At 38.5% G+C, this 13,374-nt stretch overlaps 1 long non-coding RNA gene across 5 annotated transcripts in view; it reads left to right on the top strand.

The window, feature by feature from the left end:
- LOC137861242 (uncharacterized) overlaps positions 1–12,861 on the top strand; it is an 81,169-nt gene extending 68,308 nt beyond the window's left edge. For 4 of the 5 annotated variants that reach the window (XR_011099484.1, XR_011099482.1, XR_011099485.1 and 1 more), the window contains one exon: positions 1,263–1,816. This is a non-coding gene — a long non-coding RNA (uncharacterized lncRNA). Of the gene's footprint in view, positions 1–1,262; positions 1,817–11,969 lie in introns of those variants that run through there. The other variant, XR_011099483.1, reaches the window with a different exon arrangement.
- The last annotated feature ends 513 nt before the right edge of the window (positions 12,862–13,374 follow it).

Genomic DNA, 13,374 nt, shown 5'->3' with positions numbered 1-13,374 from the left:
AAGAAAAGTAACAAATCAGCATGATCTTTTCGGCTCCCAGCAAGTAGGAGTACATGTCTTGACTAGATTCTGAGTTATATAAATAGTATAAGAACTGATATTAGAGAGGGAATGGATGTGTATGAAAGTGAGGCTGAAAAAATTAATGCTGCATCTTTACAGCCTTACTGAGACCTCATTGATTTCCATGGAAACCTTATCATTGACTTCAGTGGGTCTCTTTAGTCTGATGCTAGAAAGAGTGTTTGACTGATAGTGAGGTGCATACTCTGGTCTCGGTGCCATTGCGCTCACCAACGTTGCCTGCTGGTCAGCGATGCTTTACTTTCAGGGGATTTTAACTGCTTCATGATTGAGACAGGCTTTAATTTGGAGCCATTTTCTGTGGTTAGGTAATACTGATACACGCTTCCCCAACCAGAGCATGTAAGATGGTGCTAACACTTCAAATACAGATCTGCTGTAGATAAACCAATAAATCAGTAATATATAGTAAAAGCTAAACTATCAAGTTCTATGCCTGCAATTTTTTCCCAGGATTATCTTCACCCATTCCCTGACAGCATAGTTGGAAGCCTATAAAAAATACAGAAAGATAGGTGTCCCCACTGGAAAGTATTTCCCAAGATCCCCTAAACTGATTTTTTTTTTTTTTTTTTTTCCCTGAGAATAGGAGAAACATTCTGTGTTTCTGTCTTTGTTGCATACCTCTCCCCAAGCTGTTTTGTCTCACCTGATTTGATGACTTCCAAGATGAAGTTCTGAGGAGAGAAGCCTTAGTGTGATTTCGTAAGAGAATTCCCATCTCTGGTCATCACATGATTTATTTGCTTTTTCATAGCAACATTATTTCATGGAGATAAACTTTTGAAAGCAAGAACAGTGAAGTAAAGATGTTTTTGTAAACAATAGAGACAATAAAATATTTCATTAGAATTTCTGTCAGGGATGTGAACAGTGTAGAAACTATGAAAATTGAAGTTGCTCTTTCTGTCATTTTTCTTACTTAAGCAAGGACATCGTGTGTGTGTGTGTGTTTTCCCAATCTGTTTACCAGACTGTTACTGATGTCACATACAAGGAGTATGGACATAAATTGTCTTATTTACATATTGCTTGTTTCTAAAATCCGCATGTGACAGCATACTCACAACAAGAAAGCTCTTTGTTTCCTCAATGAGACTGTTCCACACTTGTGTACTGAGAACACCTATTTTCTCTATTCTTGTACCTAAATAGATTGTTCTATTTTTTTCTTTCAGATTGCAAAGCCTATAGTTACTGGAAGGAGAGATGGATTCTGTTATTATAATAAAAGGATTGTTGACTACATTTTCATTATGATGATGGCATTCCCAGATGACTTCTGTATATAGACTGAGTTAGCAAACAGTAGCTTTTTCCTTGTAAAATGATGACTTGGGTCTGTATACACTGAGTGTAGGAGGAAGCTCAGTGCTATTGCTACAGTGCTTAATAAGAGTCTTAACTTGTCCATTCCTTCAGCTAGGTACTGCTTGTGAGCTAGGAATGCACCATTCCCTTGCCCCATCGTGGATGCTGGCAGGTCTTGTGTCTGATGAGCTCTGTATCCTCTATAAGACCGTTGTGAACTCAGCTGCAAACAGACATCTCAAATTAGACTTGTCGCATTTCTAACATATGTAGATGACAACATATGTAATTGATTTAGCATTATATAATGTATAATACATGTATAATACATGTATAATATGTTTTGTGTATGTTTACTTTAGGATATCTTTATTTCTGCAGGGTTTCATATCTCAAAATTTTCTCAAAACAGCCATTTAAATATTTCTGTGCTACTTTCCTCTTTTTCATTTACTAATGAATATATAATAAACTTATATTTAAACTGACTGTTTTTGAGTATAGGCTTTATATATGCATTTAATCACTGTCTGTAGTAGGTAATTTTCCTTAGTCAAACTTGAATGATTAGACTACCCTTTGCTTTATAGGGGCTGGGAATAACTAAAACCTCTTTAAACCAAAGACTAATTTGTTCTTGAGATTTTATAAATGGGGGGGAATAAAAGTTGATACGAATCACTCCTGTTTTTACTTCTAGTTATACCGATGGATTGCTAAGCCAGCTTGAATTCTAGACCTAAAAACCTGTCAAAAGTTTAATGAATTTAACCTTTTTTGGTTTGTTGAGGCAGGTGAGGAAATTAGATGATTAGAGATGGATCAGTGGGGAAATTAGAATATTTTTATTTTCACAGGAAAGTCTGCAACTTTTGAATTCTGATTTTTTGTGTGTGTCATTTAAACTTCCTTCATTTGAACGAAGCAAATGTCTTACATCATTTCTTGGTGACCCAAAATCAGTGTGTTAAATTGCATAGTGTGTAGTGGAGTAGTAGTGTTGACAGGTAAAATGTCATTTGGAAAAAACAAACAAAAAACCCCACAACTATTCAGTAATATAGTGTTAACATGAACTATTTGCACTGTTGATGGAGCAGCTTGTTTGCTCTATAACACTAGAGATGCCTTCCTTAGGAAGGCTTTCACATTAGGTTTCCACAGGGAAAAATGTTCTGTTGGAACTGAGTCCTTGTAGAGAGCTGAGGCCTGTAAGGGCCCAAGGATGCACAAACGGAAAATAAACTACATGTATGACAGAACAGAAGTGGTCAGATGTGGCTACATTGTTTGGAGGGCAAAGCGAGGTGGGTGCAGAGGGTTTGAACATGGTAACCTTGATGTGCAAGAAGGCAAACCCACAGCAAGGCCTTAACTACCTCACGGCTTTTGTGCGGGTCCCTTGCCTGTAAACATGTCTGGTTTGGTGGGGTGTGTGCACAGAAAGCTTTGTGTCTGTTATTTAGGACCTTCTGTGTATAAAGCACTATGAGGAAACTTTGTGGGCTTCATACTGGGCAGTCAAGCAATTGAAACAGGGCATGACACAGCAGGCATGCCTGTGGCCTGGACAGAGCTCTGTGGGGCAGCGTCTTCCCACTGAGGGAGTGTTGCTTTGGGTGAGCACATTTGTGTTGTTTCCACACAGCACTGACGTACTGGAACTGCGATTTCTGGAGACAGACAGGTAGGCTGCAGTACGTGCACTTCACGTTCATCTACAGTGATCAGGGACAGTTTTTCACTCAGCAGTTTCTTTCTTTGGATTTCAATTTCAGTGTATTGCCCTTTCCTGGTTATAGAGATGAGGACAAAGGGGCTTGCAAGGGGTTTGGTTATGCTATAGCTTGTGACTGGCAAGAGCTAGGTTTGGTTCCTTGCAGTGTCCTCTCGAGCCCCACTTTCCTAGAAAATTGCAGCTGTGGTCCTGGAGAATGTTCCAAGCAAAACTAGGGTGCGATGAATCTGCAGGTGTGCAGGATTTAGGCAGTTACATTGATCCATGACCAGGCTTCCTCAATACTGTGAAGGTACAAATAGCAATTGACTGATTTAAGGTTATGGCTCTCAGCTGTTACTATACTGAGACAAGTTCCCATCCTAAAAGGAACCAGCTGGTCTATAGAGTTTTCTGGTTTTCTTGATACTTGTCATCTGATCATGGTTTTTCAAGTAATTACTATGAGATTTTGAATTATTCAAACTTTCTGTCTGATTCATAAATGATTTTCATTACTGATACTTATGAAGTTTTTTTTTTGCATTTCCTGATTATGAAAGACAAAACTATAAAGGTTTCTTTTCATTAATTAATACATTTTTGGGCTATGAATGCATTTTCAGGCTAACATCCTAACAAGTGCATATGATTGTTTTGTGATGTTTGTGTATTCTAAGCAGTTGTATAGCTGTATATTCTAAGCTATGTATTCTATTTATTCTAAAATAAATACTTAAGTAGGAATGACAACACTCTATCAGTGTTCCACAGTTTCTGCCCTTTTCTAGTATAGTAACTTCAGGTCTCATAACAAAGATGCCAGCCTGATCCACACTGAAGCAGAGTTTACTGTGAACCACTGCAGAAACCTGAAGTGAAAACTAGTCCTTTGAGGAAGTCTGGTTAGGTTTAAAAACAAACAAACAAAACAACCCTAACATACAGCTATTTTTATTTATTTATTTATATATTTATTTATTTATAAGTATGGTGCTTTGTAAAGTGTATCAGACTAGATGCTGATAAACTGCCTTAACAGGAGTGAATTTGAGTTGAACAATACATGTACAGTTGTTATTGCCATCTAGTGTTTTCATACCTTTATGGCATTGAATGCTCTCAGAGAATAGAAACTGTCTTGCAGCTTCCATCTGCCCTTGTTCCTATTTAAACTATGTTGGTGAAACACTTACCTTTGATTGGAAAAGTTTGTTCAAACTGAACATTGCTAGCTTTCTCTTAGCTCTCTCTAGTCAGTATGAGACTTGTGGTGGAACAGTAAATTTCAGACTGAAAGTTGTAAGCAGTGTGTATATACATACCGTAATTCAAGATAATGTGGCTGAGTACATGTGGCTTAACTTGGCAGGCAGCTAAGCACCACACAGCTGTTTGCTCTTCCCCTTCCCCATGGGGTGGGGGAGAATTTAAAAGAAAAATATGAGAACATGGGTTCAGATAAAACCAGTTTAATAGAAAAAAAAAAAGGGAAGAAAAAAAAAAAAGAAAAAATGAAGCAAGAGATGCACAGTGCAATTGTTCACCACCAGCTGACTGATGCCCAGCCAGTCCCTGAGCAATGGCAAATGGCAGCCCCCCAGGCAACCTCCCTTGTTTTTATTGCTGAGCATGACACCACATGGTATGGGACATCCCTTTGGCCTGCTGGGGTCAGCTGTCCTGGCTGTGTACCCTCCCAGCTTCTTGTGCAGCCCCAGCCTCCTCGCTGGTATGGCAGTACATGAAGCCAAAAGTCCTAGGCTCTGTGTAAGCACTGCTCTGCAGCAACTAAAACATCAGTATGTTATTGACATTACTCTAATCCTAAATCCAAACCAGCTACACAGCACCATACCAGCTACAGTAAAGAAAATTAATATTATCCCAACCAAAACAGGGACAGTATATACCCTGGGACAGTACCTGAATGATAGATGAATAAATTCCGTGTTTGAGAATTTTGTCTGAAAATATCTTATGGAGGATATACATCTGAAGTGCTTGTACTTATCAAAGTAAATAATCCATGAATTACATGTATTTAGTGAATTCTCCTAAGAGTCCCCAAGAGCGCTCAGCTGTTAAATCAATTTTGAAAAGTCCTCTGGGACTAACTAGTGAAGTTTTTGGTTTATAGGAAAGAACTTAAGTAAGTTAATGAAGTGAACTTTTTTAGTCCTCGGTTTTAGGAAGTATGCTTGTGTATAAACATACATGTTTTAATTTTACTGTTGTAAGAGATATTAGTTATATCTCAATGGCATTTATCTGTCCCAGTGAAGACTTGAGCTTTGTAGTTCAGGGTGTAAGATAGAAGTGCAGTCTGAGCTGTCACGAGTCTCTTCTAGGGCAGCAGGGGGAAAGAAATGAACAAAATTCCCTATTAGTGATGTGGAACTGGGATAGAAAGAGTTGCAGTGACTGTTCTTAGGACAAAGGAATCTTATATTTAAACTAGGAATCCAAACTAATCTTCTGGATCCAAGCTCTAAGCCAAGTCCGTAAGTCTGTATAGGCCCTTCCTAAATATTGTGTCAGATTCAAAGCTTTAACTATCATACCGATTTTAATACTGACTCAAGGATGTTTTAATGAATCGTATATTTACGGACAAACTGAACTTGGGAATTCTGGGCATAGTGTTATGTTTTAAATTATTCATAGTTCTCAAAGCCTGTTTTGAAACCCTGCCCTCTGGTGTAGGAGGACCTCCGGTCAGGAGCTCTACCTGACCAGCTGTTAATGAGACATGTGGTACCACAAGATGTATAAAGAGTTATGGTTAATTGTATGCTAAAAATGGCCATAAGGGAAGTAGCTTCTGTGGCACTTCTATAGCACTAGGGTGCTACTTTGAGATCTCAAGTACCTCCTCGTATAAATCTCTTTCAGTTTGTCTTACTGTATTTTATCAAGGACCAAATTTAGAGAAGATCTTAGCTCTCTTTTTGGTGTCCTGGAAATTCCTGTAGAGAAAAAAGCCTTATATCATAGTCTGATGGAAGAAACATCTCTTCCTACGTTGATGCTTGCTGCAGTCTGTACAATGCTTGTTTCAATTGTATGGGCATATATTTTCATGACTCCCATCAATGAATTTCATATCACAGATGCATTGGAATGCCATACAGAAAACATAGACCTGCACAATGTAGCTGTAAATATTTCACAGTATGAATGGGATGGATGGCCACCACATATCCCATCTACCCTTGCCAGGGCAGCTGGGTTTTGCAGCCTGTGAGTAGGCCTGTAGAGAGGCTCAGCTTCCCTGAAGGAATCAACAAATATGTGAGGGTGGGAGGCACATCAACTTTAGCCCAGTCCCCAGCCTGGTGAGCTTAGGTAGTGTCATTATAGCTTGTGGTTCCTTCTTGGCCCTACATTGCTATGACTGTGGGCTTCAGTTTTGTTGACTGTTGCACAAACCTGTGCCACCAAGAGCTATGCTGTGATGATGTTAGTATAAGAAAGCTTAACGCCATCATAGTTTCTGACAGCATCGTGTCCTGCTAAAAGTGACTAGCTGTGTGATCCCAAGAACGGGCTATAATTGAAAGTCATCCGGGGAGCATCTAAAAATCCTTGTGCTGTGCTGCAGGTTAAGCTTCAACTTCTCTGTAGCTTATAAACCGCTCTTAAGAACACTAAGAAATTTTCACCCAGAGGAGGATTACAGGATTGTTCAGTGCTCAGAAAGGCTTTTGGCTTATGTTGATTTATTACAGCTACTCCTCCATTATTATTATTATTTTTTTCTATAAGCTTAAGTGTAGGAATTTAACAGAAATGGGTTATCCCTTTTTGCCACACCTTGTGAAATAGGCACATTTCTTGTGCTTTGTGGTATAGGTTGATGGAATTACCATCTTAGAAATGATAAGCTCTTGAAACATCTCAATCAATGAGAGGCTTCTATAGGCCTTCTGCACAAGGAAAAACATGTTACTACAAATAATGAACCTGGCTTCCCAGCACTGCTTTTATGTAGGCAATATTAACTAAACTGAGACAGAAGTTATTTGATTTCTGTCCTTTTCCAAATTTCTGTGCAAACTTCCCAAGCTCAAAATTGACATTGTTTTCTCTTTTTGGGTGCTATATTAGCAAAAATAAAACCAAAATGAGAAATATCACTATAAGAAAGTTTTTTTTTTTTTTTTTTTTTTCCCAGCAATAAAAAACATTAGCATTAGATAAATAAGAAGCATTATCTTGAGGATTCTTCTTCATCACAAAGCTAGTTCTGTAGTTCTCAGTAGTTTCTATTGCTGTTGAGTTTAGAAAGAGTTAAGGGTTTTTAAGACACTCCAAAGTTAATAGAAGAGTTAAGAGAACAAATTACTTTAGAGGTAAATTTGTGCTTGCCAACTGAACATCATATTCCTGTTTGTGCTGCATAAAGTACTTGGCTTTGAAGATCCCCCACCACCCCCCCTTTTTTTTTGGTAAAATCAGGTGCGCAGGTGTATAAGTATCTCTCAGATTAGAAACTGGCTTAAAAAAATAATTCTAGATTTTTAACCCATTGTTCCTATGTAGTAACTACTTGTCAGGTGAATAACAATTTACCAGTTCCATGTATGTTAGCTTGCACACATTTTGTTAACATATGAATAATTTCCTTCATGTATACACCGGTGTCTTCTGTTTTCCTGCAGCAGGTACTTTCTTTGGCTGATGTACTTGGAAGCAATCCTTATCCTCATTCATTTTAATTGAGAGTAATAAATTTAGAGCTTTTATATGCACAGGTCGGCTTGGTTCCATTTCTAACTTTCCTCACCTTTGCTAGGAGTGCAGCCTGCTCAGGGCTGCATTGGAAGAGGTTCAGGAGATAGGGCAGCGTTCTTAGAGAGGACAGTATCTCGTGAGGAGCAGCCATCTGTTTATAGACACGCTGATATTTCCACAGAGCTAAGATTTTGGTAGGCAGATTCTCCCTTCCCACTACTACCACTGAGAAACTGCTAATCAGGAAATAAGCTGCTTCCCTTCCCTGATTCGCACAAGATAGCAAGCAGTGCCCACGATTGTTTCAAGTTGTTTTGAATTCAGTGAGGGGGTATGAAAGCACTGCTGTGTTTCTGGCATTTAGGGAAAGCTTTCCAGGAGAAAATCTTGCCTTTCTGCTGGTTGTGTCCTTTAAAGTGAAGATTATTGGCATAAAATAGAACCATTATGCTGTAGTTTCCTTACGGATATGGAAACGCTGAAGTTGTTTCTAAGGCTCTAGAAAATAAGAAATTTGAGTGAATATAAGGGAATTTTCCTGTTCCTCTTCAGTTTTTTATGGGAACTCTAAAATGAACACCAAAAATTAGATGTTTAGTCATTTCATTTTTATAGAAACTTCTCAGTTTAATGTGCTCCTGCTATGGTAGAAGTCCCACAGACAATTTTATATTCACTTGTCATGTGGCCAGTTTAGTGCAGGGCTAAACTGGCAAGCACCAACAAAAGCATGCTTGCAAGGCTCTGCCAAGTAGTACCTGCTGGAACAGGCTTTGTGAAGAGCAACAAGGAAATTGCTCCTTTTTGGTACCGTTTGAGTGTAAACCCATCAGTAAAATCACTGACACCAGCTAAAGTGATCCATGCAGCTGTGAGGATTTAACCTGACTGAAAGTTAATTTGTTTCAGAGTCATGCAGAAGTAAGTATATGACCTGACCGACAGTCCCTTCTTCTTTAGAAGGTTTCCTCTTGATGTGTGACCTGGCAAGGGTGGCATGGGGACAGGGTTAGTCACAGTGCCTGCTTAGAGCAGGGCTGTCCTCTCTAGCTGGGAGCTAGCAGATTCTGAACCTGGCAGTGAAGCACAAGGAAGAGATCAAATGTAAAGCCTCTCTTCTTCGGTGCCATGGATTTTCAGACGTACGTGTGGCATGGAGCATGCTTGCAGGGCAAATGGCTATGCTTATTCCCACGTCAGCAAAGGGGTTGCTTGGATTAGGGACAAACAGGTTAGTCTTCCAAAGAGAAATATTGTGCTGTGCCTAATCCCAGGTGTTTGGGAATGATTCTTCTCCTGTGTTCCTGCATCGCATCTCTGGTGGTGATCTGGGCTACATGCCACAGACAGAACTGCGTCATGGTGAGACAAACTAGGATACAGCCTCCCCTCTTAGATTGGGATTAGTGCTTCCATGCTATCATTAGTAACAACTTGTTTTGTCAGTAAAGGTATCAGATATGACTCAGAATACATAGAAGAAGCAGCTTTCTTGAGTAAGAAGGTATTATTTTTCAAGAGTCACTCTTCTGACAGCACTTAAATGCTGGGTGTTGAAGTCCAACAGCTGTGATAAGGCTGAATTGTTTATTCAGTCCCAGAAACAGCATTGTCAAACTATTTATCATTATCCTACAATAATAACATAGACAGTTCTTCATGAGTCTTCATTAAATACTCCTACTGTTATTATTACTGTTATTAAACTCACATGTGGTTACCTCATCCGTAGGGCCACTCGCACAGAAAGGTTGCTGGCACTGCCTCTTTAAATTCCTAGATTGTGTGCAAGGCAGAAGAAGAGACTTTGCTTACATCCTGCAACATGTTCTGTGTGCTGCTGCTTTTCATACTTGAATTCGCAGTTAGTGGTAAGGTTGATTCATCTCCTTTGCCTCTGTGAGGGAGCAGGGAGTGATGCTTTGTTGCTGAAACACAATGCCTCCCACACTTACTCTTGGGCTCCTGCCACTTAAGCACACACCCCTTGCTCCTGGCTCTGCTTTAAGGTACAATCTATCTCCAGATTAGTAGGGGGAAAAAAATGAGATGAGGAAAGTACTGTCAAGCCTCTTGGAAACTAGTTAAACACTTAGAGGGGTATATTTAAAATAAAGCTTTCTGCAATCACCAAAGTACAGCTTTTATCATGTGTTCCTGGTCTGAGACTTCCTTTCCTCTTGATGGCCATTTAGCTTTTTCTGAGGAAGCTGTCTAGTATGAATTTCCCTCCTGTAAGTCAGTGCTTATTAACTCCTCAGCTGTGCTTTTCTTTGATTTTGTTTACCCTGGCAAAGCCTACTGGCTTTTGTACATAGCTGCCATTCACTTGGTTCAGGTTTGGCAAATGCATGTGCACAGTGCTACATGCAATGTACAAATACATTCTTCAAAGAAGATGTCAAAACAAGTTTCAGCTCATTTTCAGCAGTGTCTAATTATAGATACATAATTAATTCATCTGACATTTATCTTTCTTAACACAAAAGACCATACTTACAAATAAAAGCTATGTAATAGCTTGAGCCTTAGTCTACGAGAAATAAGGATATAGTTTAGAAAGAGCTGTATTCTGAAGAAATAAATATTTCTTGGTAAATAAAATATAGGCTTTTCCTCTGGTTGCTTACAACTGAGAAATGTTATGCTTTGATCTCTAAAATGTAACTATTGGTATTCAGTAAATGAAAGTAAGTGGCAAATCTGTAGAAAGGATAGAAATTCCATTAATCCTTAGAAAGTCATCCTTAGAAAGCATCTAGGTACTGTGGCTACATAGTTTTAGATAAAGAGATATTTATTCTTTTTCTTAACTTATTTCCTCAGTGTATTTGATGCTAAATGTAGACACTGGAAGTCTTTTTGTTGATGTTGAATAGTACCTATTTATATGTTCCTTTAATACTTTACCAAATCATAGCAATATATTAATAACCGAGTGACTGAGCACAGATTTCTCCAAAATGGTTTACTTGCCTAAAAGAGTTGCTCTTTGCCCAAAAGAGTTGTTATAGTTGTTATATTGCATACCAGTATGTTTCAGCTACTTCAGGAAGTGAGCACTACTTATCATCCCTTACCTCTCACAATGTAAAATTATTTCAGTTAGGACACTGGCACTTCTGTGAGTCTTTAAATTATATTTTGGCAATATCAATTTGGCTTTCTTCCCTGGAAAATGAACTGTAAGTGAACCATGGTCAGCATTTTGCATTACAGTGATACCTGGTCTTTAAAGACATGAAGAGAGAGAGATGTTTTGTGGCTTACAAAAAGGATGAGCTGGTATTTCTCTGGAACTTTATATTTTGTATCTTTTTTTTTTTTATTATTATTATTTTTATTTATAAACTGGCATACATGAAGTGGCAATAACACAACATCTGCATTTTTAATTTTATGAAGAAGTAAAGGGGAGCTTGGATTTAATAATGTTGGCAATTCATTTTGCTTAGGCTTTGAAATTGATACTTCAGTGGATGAGAGTGGGAAGGGAAGTAAGTTCAAGTTTTTTTCGCTGCTGTTATCTAGGCTGAGGAACTTTCTCTGACCAAAAAGATCTCAGCTTATGATAGAGTGGATATATTTTAACACTTTGCAAAACTTTTATTTCCTCTCCCTCCAACTCTCCTTATTTATTTCCTCTCCTTCTCCATATTATTCATCCAATGTAACTTTTTTTGCAATTGCATGAAAGTTCAAGGCTTGTTATTCCAAACTTGCTTAATTTGAATTAATGATTAAATTGTTTTTCATATCCAAACAAACAAAAAAATTAAGCATATTATCTTCTTGCATGCTGGAATAATAATATACCTCTGGGCAAGCTTTAGAAACTTCAGTTTTATAAATCTGTTGACTCAGATTCTAATCTGCAGCCTGAAGTTACTGACATTTGAATCCAGTTATATAAAAATGATGTTGGGGCAGGATTTTGAGGGAGGTTTTTCTGTGTGAGTGGAGGAAAGAGTAAGCCAGGATCCAGAAGAGAATGCCTCTGTTCTGTGTAGTGTGTATGGTGATGGGATGCTTACATGAGGTACTACTTGCTAAAGTGAGGCAGAAACTTTTCCAGCTAGTTTTTTTTTTTTTTTTTTTTTTTTTCCTGTGTGTATTACAGGTATTTGGGCCTGAATCTGTTTGAACAAAACCTGTTATACTGCAGAGATATGGAGAAGCCCTGAGCATGCTCTGGGGGCCCATTTGCAAACATGTTGAAAGTTTTTGCCCTGAAGATCTTGCCCTTTGAGCAATTATAACAGGCAACAGGAAGAAAAAAGCAAACCAGGGTTGAAACATCTTGCATGATTCTAAGTACATCTTGGTACTCTTAGCCCAGTTCTTCTGAACTGCTGCCTAGGGAGAAGGCTCCAGACTTCTCTTTGTGCCCTGACTTCTCCTCTTTCGCTCAGGTTTTAGTGTCCTATTTCTTCAGCTGCTCCTACAAATGGAGCCCAAAGCAAGAGCTACAGCATGAAAGAATGTATGTTTGGCAGTCTGGAAAGGCCTCTGCAAAAGTAAACCAAAGAAAAATTTTCAGCTTGTACAGTCTGAGTCTGTAAGTCATCAGGAATAATGGGCACAAATGCTGTTCCCAATGTCTCCTCTTTGTAAGTTGTGCTCCAGCCTTGGTTTTAAGATTTGTCATGTTTTCCCTTTGTTTTCATCCCATAGCACAACACCTGATATAAAGCCACGCCCTAGTTTCCATTAAGAATTTCTATCCAGAAACAAATCTGTTCTGTTTATGTTCAGCTGTACACATTTGGTATGGCTTGATTGGTTTGCATGTGCAGATTTTCCAGCTTCCTACAAACTGGCACTTTAGGTTTTGCTTAGTCTTTATCTATCGTTCTTTTCAATTATAGGTGGCTCACTCTTTCTTTTTGATTCTGGATGAAGGCTTAGTTAAATGCCTATTTAAGAACTGATGAGTAATTTAGAGGATTTAGGGGAATGTTCTGTGTTATTATATGCAAATACATGCCATGCATGGCTCCCTATGTCATTAACCTGGCAGTCATTTCATGCATGAATCCCCATCTTATTAAGCTAGCAGTATGGAATATTTGATTTACTAACCTGCTATGAACTGCTTGGTGTGGTAATATAGGAATATAACTTTTAAGTTTATTTGGAATAACTATCTTTGAAACAGATTCTGGAAAACAATATTATTTTGGCAACTGTGCTCAGTTTCTAAGGTCTATTTTAGTAAGCTTCATAGAATTGTTGGAGAAATACCTGTGATTTGAAAGAACTCTACAAAGACTGAAAATGCAAGTCACTAAATTAATGAAAGCCCTTCAGAATTCGCCAGGCATTGTAAGACCACATCAGTCGCATATGTGTAAATGTTCGGTGTGCAGAGCTTCGGGGATTTACCTTAAAGGCATGTGCAGTTTGGAATCAAAACTCTTCTACAGGATTTTGAAACTCTGCTTATATCCAAGATCTTTTCCCTTCCTGGGCTTCTGTTACCATAGCAGCATCACTGGTCATGGGATTTAATTGGGGGGAGGAAT

The sequence above is a fragment of the Anas acuta genome, chromosome 9 (genome assembly GCF_963932015.1).
Source record: "Anas acuta chromosome 9, bAnaAcu1.1, whole genome shotgun sequence".
Taxonomy (NCBI): Eukaryota; Metazoa; Chordata; class Aves; order Anseriformes; family Anatidae; genus Anas; species Anas acuta.
The sequence above is the reverse complement of the archived record's forward strand: the minus strand, read 5'-3'. Positions and strand labels throughout refer to the sequence as shown.